A 7,638-nucleotide genomic window follows, 5' to 3' on the forward strand; every position below is an offset into this window, starting at 1 on the left:
AAACTCACCCTGGGGCAAGAGACTGAACCAGGGTGCAGAACAGAACGGGCACCACAGATGTCAGGACGATGATGTGGCCACAGCTGATAGAAGCAAAAGGGAATGAATGGATCCAATATGGGAGAGAATGAGGATACAAGCTGCGTTCTCACTCATACCATTATGCTGAGTTCGGAACACCTGGTATCACATCAAACTCATATGCATGTTCTCTGATGAATTGTGGCCACTGTTCTCGCAGCCTTCCATAATGAACTCCTTACCACGCTGTCAAAGTTCAGGCAGCTATGTAGCATTTCCTTTTATTTGAGTGGACAAGAAGGTCGGGAAGCAGTCAGTTTATGCAAACAACTGCTGAATTCAGAGCTCCTCATCCTTCCAGGGGAAATTAAAATCCAGTCTCATGTCCTTTTATAGAGACACAGCCTGTCAGAGGCTTAGCTTTGCATAATTTGCTATAATGAGTTCTAAGTGTCTCCCTTTTTCCTCTGAGTTCATGAAATTAGGATAATAGACGTTAAGAGTCTCCCCTAAAAGAGCTGTGTTCTGGGGTTAATCAATGTGTTCCTAATTGAAATTATAAGCAGGGTGAGGAGAAACACATGTTATTTTTGGAATCCTCCCTTGTAAATTTACTGTGTCTGAACGTCCCCTTCTTCTGGAGGAAGCATCTTAACTCAATTGCAGTGTGACTCAATCATCGTGTTGTTCTTTACAGTGAACTTTGCATATAGACAATTACCTAACCCTTTCCCACTTTGCTCTTTCGTTATCCAAACCCTTCAACTGTGATTGGTGAATCATCCTTAGAATGAGCTTCTTCAATTAGGGGGGGAAGGAGCTGGATTGCCAGATGAATTTCTCTGTAGATCGTTTCAATTTCTATTTTCCTCAATTTGGATGATGGTGGATTTAAAAGAGAAAGCAAGGGTTTAGCAGTTGTATGGATGATTCAACAATAAATGGCTGAACCCAAAGCAGTTAATCCCAGATCACTGATCTTTAAAGGTGTAAAGATCCTCCTCTAAGGAAAATTCCTGTTTAGGAATATTCAGCATCTTGAAAATAGATTTCCACAAGTACTCAATGTGAGGGAACACTTTCAAAGATAATATGTAATGTGAAGATTCCTGTGGTGTGAGATGTCTCCCATAAGTCTTTTGGGCATTTGGATACTTGGTGCTCAGTTGTCGGCTATTTGGGAAGAATTAAGAGGCGTGGCTTTGCTGGAGGAAGTGTGTTACTGGAGGCAGTCATTGAAGTTTCAAAAGACTTGTTCTATTCACGAGGTGCTCTCTGCTCCTGCTTTTGGTGTTGGGGTGTGAGCTTTCTGCTGTTCCTACTACAAAGCCTACACTCCACCATCATGCACTCTAACATTCTGGCAATTAAACACTGTCTTTCATAAAGTGCCTTGGTCATGGTGTTTTATCACAGCAACAGAACAATTCAACTAGTACAATTCAAGGAAGAGAAAGAAGTCAGAAAATAGCTAATTTTTTTTTTAAATCCAGGTAAGTTTAACTATAATCAAAATATGTATCAACCCTTGGGCTTGGTGGTTTAATAAGTCCCAGATGCAGTTTTGAATCCCAATCCAAGTTGCAGAAACAATGAATCTGCAAACTCTCATGTGGTGGAGGATGGTTTCGATGGGTCCCCAGTCTGAATTATTCTCCATTGCCAGAAGAATGAGTCATAAATTCTTGGGAGAATTGGGTTTTTGGTTCCAGGCATTAACATTAAAATAAATACTATGAATCTTCTGACTACTATAGATGGCTAATCACTATTTGAAGTTTCTGTGTTGCCTTCTGTTAATTACATGAATTAAGACATAAAGGAGCAGCTGATGCTTATCAGCTGGATCTTCAACAGCAATGGGTGTACTAACTTGTTTAGCATAGAGTCTCCCGATATGGTTGTATTGTTTGGGTCTTAGAGCTAATTGCTGGCTTGGTAAATAGATTGGGAGCACTCCAAATACTACTGAGACGTCCCTTTCCACCTTCCTGACTATGCCTCATGTTCTTCTTGCAAGGTGTCTTCTTTTCCAGCCCACCGTATATCTTGTCAGCCTCAAAAGAAAATCTTAGTAAATCCAGCAATATAGTTTTCTGACAACACAACTCAATAGCTGGTCATCTCTGCATACCATTGTCTGGGAGACAATCACCCAATTGCTAACTTTGTTTTCATGGGTTTGGAAGGCATGGACATTCATAGGACATTGCGAACCAAGAAGAAAGCTGTTGCTAAGTGCTTCAAATGACTATTTTAGTATGTCTTGACTATTATAACAAGGAAGAAAAGCTTCACAATTTGAAAGGCTTTCTGAAAATTAGCCCCTATGCACCAAACCTTTGATCTTTTGGTTAAACTGTCATTCCCTTGAAAAAAAAAAAATTGGTTCTATTGTGAATTTTCCAACCCATTCCCCAAACAATTGGTTACATAAGTTCTGAAAGCCAGAGCCACAGAGCTGCCCTGTGTTTTGGAAAGTTCCCTAAATAGACTTAGGTAACGATAGTACAAGCACGAAGTCTGAAGAGCGGTGCCTTGTGTTCCCAATGTGCTCCACCTCTCCTTCCCCTGGCATCTCTCTTTCCTCCCCACTCCTCTCCTTTCACGGTTTCCTTCCCCCTGGCTTTGCCCAGGGCTACTGCTGGGGCTTTGCCCAGCCTCTGACTTTGCCAGCCTTGCTTAGAAAGCTTCTGCTTCATCTACAGACAGAAGACTTTTCTACATTTAATTAGAACATAGGTGAGACATTAGGTGTCACAGTGAAGGGAAGTTCTAGGTGTTTTTATCTTCCAAGGAAAGCTATCTCAGAGTCTTCCAAAAGATGATCTGTAGGGTTTTTGAAAAGAAAGGTTTTGTTGATTTTGTTCGGTTTGTTCTGTTTGTTTTGTTTCAGATGAAAACTAGACAGCACTTTAAGACCTAATTAAAAACAAATTAGTTTATAATTACCTCTTGTTATTTCTCACTTTTCTAAAATATTGAGGAAAATCCAGGCTTTTGATAGTACTGTTTACTTCCTAAATAAATCAAATTATTTGACATTTTGAAGTAAATAGTGAGCAACGCCACCAGGATTAATGTTATAGGCCTGACAGCTGAAAATATAAAAACCAATCCAATGCCTATTGCCTGAGGTGTTCATTTGCTCGTCTCTTGTCTGTGATAGTCTGTGACATCTTATGTGACAAAGTCGAGGTAACTGAGGATAATGAATAACTTCACTTATCTCTGATAGATTTATATAGTTAAAAGGCATCTTACTCTCGTAGAACAAAGGCTATTTGGCAAAGGCAATGCGGTTTACACATTGGAATATTCAAAATACTTTTATGTCAGGATTCTCAATTATTAATAAAACATCAAAACCCTCTTCCAACATAATCCCACCAAAGATTTCCAAAAGCAGTTTCAAAGAAAATCAACTTCTACACTTTCATATGCATTTTTTCCCTAAAAAGCAATTCCTCAAGCCTTGGTCGTCCAAAGTCTTCATATCCCTCCCCCTTCTCCCTCCTCGTTTCACATGCATAGCCTTTCTTCCACTTGACAAACAAAATGTACATCACAACCCCCTCCCTGTAGGGCACTGTCCTAAGATGCTGTAATTTCTGGAATGTCAAATAAAGGAGCAATTTAAAGTACCCATGCCATCTCAGTTAGTCAAAGCTGCACAAATTTTCTCATAGACCACACCAAGAGTAGCTCCCCAAGGCATCTACTTTTGATATTTAATAATTATAGTTAAGTGTTTGTTCTGATCATTTGTACATGGAGAATAATTCTCAAGATAACACAAAAGAAGTGTATATATCTTCAAACTCTAGGCTACAAGAAAAATTTAAGAACCACTGAGCTGATCTAAAAATTGTACTAAAGGGATCTTGATTTATACATGAAATCTGAGTGTAGAGCTTAGACAATGAAACAGTAGGATCTCATTTTTTTCATTGATGTTGCACAAGTGTGTGAAAACATGACTATTATATTCTAAGATAAAAGTTGAAAGGGAACATATTGGAGAAACAGGTGAAATTATTCAACGTCATTTGGCTGCTTAGGAAACATGTATGCCTTTTAAAATAAATGAGAGTAGATATCATGTTGTTATAGATTAATCTAAAAGTAAAGAGATACTTCCCACTTGAAATTTCAATTTAAATGTATATGAAACAGCAGCCTTTGTTACAAGATGAGCTTCTAACTTAAGGTTTTAATTGTCAACTCAAAGATGAAAAACAGACGAAGCTTGTCAAATTTTATTATGGTATATCAGAGCAACAAAGATAACCCCAGTCTGCCTTGTAGGCACAGACTCTGTCAGAGAATTCCAGCACTGGAGTGAGTACCTCACAGGTTAGTGCTTTTAGGTTCTCTCAGGTTATGTGTCTTGACTTTCATTTCTTGCCACAAGGTTATCACTGGAAAAAAATCAAAGTGGCTTACTTACCTTCTTGTCTATCTACAGCTAAATTTCTAAAATAGCAACAAGTGTGACTCTATAGCTGACCCTTATTTCAAAAGTGACTTCTACTCTTCCAATAGATTGGATTAACCTTATGTTCCCATATGTTCAACCATTTGCCCATAGGCAACAAAATATAACACCTAGTAGCTGGTGCTAACATCTTACTTAAATAAAATCCATTGCCTGGCAAATACAGAAGTGGATACTCTCAGCCAACCATTGGACTGAGCATAAGGTCCCCAATAGAGGAACTAGAGGAAGGACCAAAGAAGCTGAAGGGGTTTGCAGCCCCATAGGAGGAACAACAATATGAACTAACCAGTAGCCCCAAAGCTCCCAGGGACTAAACCACCAACCAAAGAGTATACATGGAAGGACCCATGGCTCCAGCTGCATATGTAGCAGAGGATGGCCTAGTTGGTCATCAATGGGAGAAGAGGCCCTTAGTCCTGAGAATGCTTGATGCTCCAGTGTAGAGGAATACCAGGACGGGGAAGGGAGTGGGTGGGTTGATGAACAGGAGGAAGAGGAATGGGATAGGTGGTTTTTGGGGGGGAAACCAAGAAAGGGGATAACATTTGAAATGTAAATAAAGACAATATCTAATAAAAAAAAAGAAAAGAAAAATACCCCAAACTTGAATTGGAAAGGAGAAATGGAATAAAGAAAGTAGTCAAAAGGGTGATCCTGGAGGGTGGGACTAAGCTCCTTCAGCTAGGACTGTTCAAAAATACCAGGACCTGCTAAGACACCATCCACCGTGGTGTGTGTGTGTGTGTGTGTGTGTGTGTGTGTGTGTGTGTGTGTTGAATTACTTTGCCTACTGCAATGCAGTGAAAGACTCTCCAATGCACAAGATACCTCAAAATATTCCAGATACCTCAAAATATTCCAGATATCTCAAAATATTCCAATCTGCTTGATTTTCTGGAAAAAAGAGCTAATTTAGCCCAGGCTTTATTAGTAATATTCTAATTGGTAGGCCCTCCAGTTAGCTAATGATAAGAAATATAGTTGGTAACTCTGTTCTACTGTCTGATTCCAGAACACTCAATAGATGCTATTCCCATTTGTTGAAAGGAGTACTGAGTGGCTAAGAAAAGTAATGATACACCACGCCCCTGCCATGGGCAAAAGGACATCTTGATGGTTGTGTTGTTTTTATATCAGTCAGAGACAGAGAAAATTGCAGTCCTTTGTTCATCCTAGCTTGATCCTTGCCTTGGTGACCAAAGCTCTTTTATGCTAAGTATTCATAAAAATCATATAAAATACAGACAGCACAGCATGGGAGGAAGAAGACAGACAGACAGAGACCTGCAGATGACTATGCTACTCACAGACCTGCCCTCCAGTGTATGGCACAGCAGACCTTAGACACCCTGTGTCACTCTGCCATGCAGCACAGATGGAGAATCTCACCCACAGGCCTGCCATTTGTCAAGTCTACAGCAGGAGCCAGCACAATGTACTGGTGTGTTGTGGTCAGATGGGAAGGAAAGAGAAGTAGAGCAACTTGAGCATTATGAAGAGAGATGGAACCAGAGACCCGACAATAGAGGAGTAGCCTGTTGTGAGTGACCAGCCCTGCCACCTTGGGCAATGGTGAAGTCCCAACCTGAGCTGGCACTGAGGGTCATGTCTGGGTCTGTAGCTATGCAATGGCAGAGGTCAGTATTGATGTCCATGGCTCATCTTACCACTAGAGATCATGGGTACTCTCTAGTGGGCGCAGCCATAGGTGGCCCCATTTCTCACTGGACCTGGTGCTCCGGAGAGCTGGCCTCATCTCTCACTACAGAGAGAGAAAGCCCTGCAATTTGACCAGGCAGTATAGTGGAGCTGGACCTTATGGTGTGGGTATGGGTACACAGGCCCCAAGGGTGTGACTGTGGGAGAGAGAACCCTGACATTATCTGCCATTGGGTAGCATTAGCACAGAGGTGATGCCCCCTACCCTGCCACCTCCAGTCATGAGATGGAAAGAGCTACCCTGCCCCTCACCAGCTATAACACTCAGAAGAGTGAGCTTTGGAGCTCTTCTGAACAGCACAACAAGCTGACCCTGATGGCCAGAGCACAGGTCAGCCAGCCCTGAGGGTGAGAGCGAGGGAGAGCTGGTCCTGCCATCCATCCATCTACCTTGAGGTGGAGTGAGTATGGAGATGATGCCCTCCTCCTCTCCCCGCCTGACCACAGGCAGTAGTCAGGAGAGCTGGCCCTGGGGTCATAAGAGCAGGAGAGCTAGCCCTGTTCCCTCACTGGCTGGAACACTCTGGAGAGAGAGCTCTGCACCTGACCTGAGCAACACAGTAGAGCTGACCCTGATGGTGAAGGCACAAGTAAGCCAGTGAGATCGGAAGAGCTTGCCTAGCCCCTCACAGCCTGCAACAGTTGAGAGAGTGCCCTCTGCCTCGACCCCCTTGTCTTGACTGTGAAGCACAATGGAGCTAGCTGGCTCTGGGGTTGTGGGTAGGGTGAGCCAGCTCCAAAGAAATGAGAGAGAGCAAGAGAGTTGACCTTGCCTCCTGCAGATGGTAGCAATAGTTGGTCTAGCCAGAACTGCCGCAGAGCTCTCCCTGACCAGCTTGGCTGCCATGCAGACCCAAATTCAAGGCCTGTGTTGGACAACTCCAAAATCCACATCATCTGTCAACAGTTGGGATGCATGAAAGGGCCAGTCCTGCTGATCCAGGCTGCAGGATCTCCATGCCACAGGGTAGCAACAGGATAACCCAGAGGCATCCCAGTGAAGATGCAATAATATTGATGGTGTCACAGAAGACAGAGATCTCAGTCCAGACTGATAACTCACAGCAATGAACAATTTGTAAGTGAAGATGTATAGACAGAGGGATATACTATGGGACACACTGTGGCATACTACAGCTTCCATGATGAGATGTTTTCTATTTTTGTTTGTTTGTGGTGTTGTTGTTGGTGCTGCTGCTGTTGTTGTTGTTGTTGTTGGTGGTGGTGGTGGTGGTGGTGGTGGTAGTGGTGTGTGGTGTGTGTGTGTGTGTGTGTGTGTGTGTGTTTTATTTGGGGGGTTACAAGGGTAAAGGGTGGATATGAGGAGACAGGGAGGTGATCAGGACTGGGGTACATGATGTGAAACTCACAGAGAATCAATTAAAAGTTAAAAAAAA

At 42.4% G+C, this 7,638-nt stretch overlaps 1 non-coding gene across 1 annotated transcript; it reads left to right on the forward strand.

Moving 5' to 3' along the window:
* The first annotated feature begins 5,605 nt into the window (after nucleotides 1–5,605).
* On the forward strand, nucleotides 5,606–5,748 carry LOC115032450. The gene has a single exon (XR_003838128.1). It is a non-coding gene; the product is annotated as a small nucleolar RNA SNORA48 (small nucleolar RNA).
* The last annotated feature ends 1,890 nt before the right edge of the window (nucleotides 5,749–7,638 follow it).

Source organism: Mus caroli, chromosome 1, assembly GCF_900094665.2.
Source record: "Mus caroli chromosome 1, CAROLI_EIJ_v1.1, whole genome shotgun sequence".
NCBI classification, from domain to species: Eukaryota; Metazoa; Chordata; class Mammalia; order Rodentia; family Muridae; genus Mus; species Mus caroli.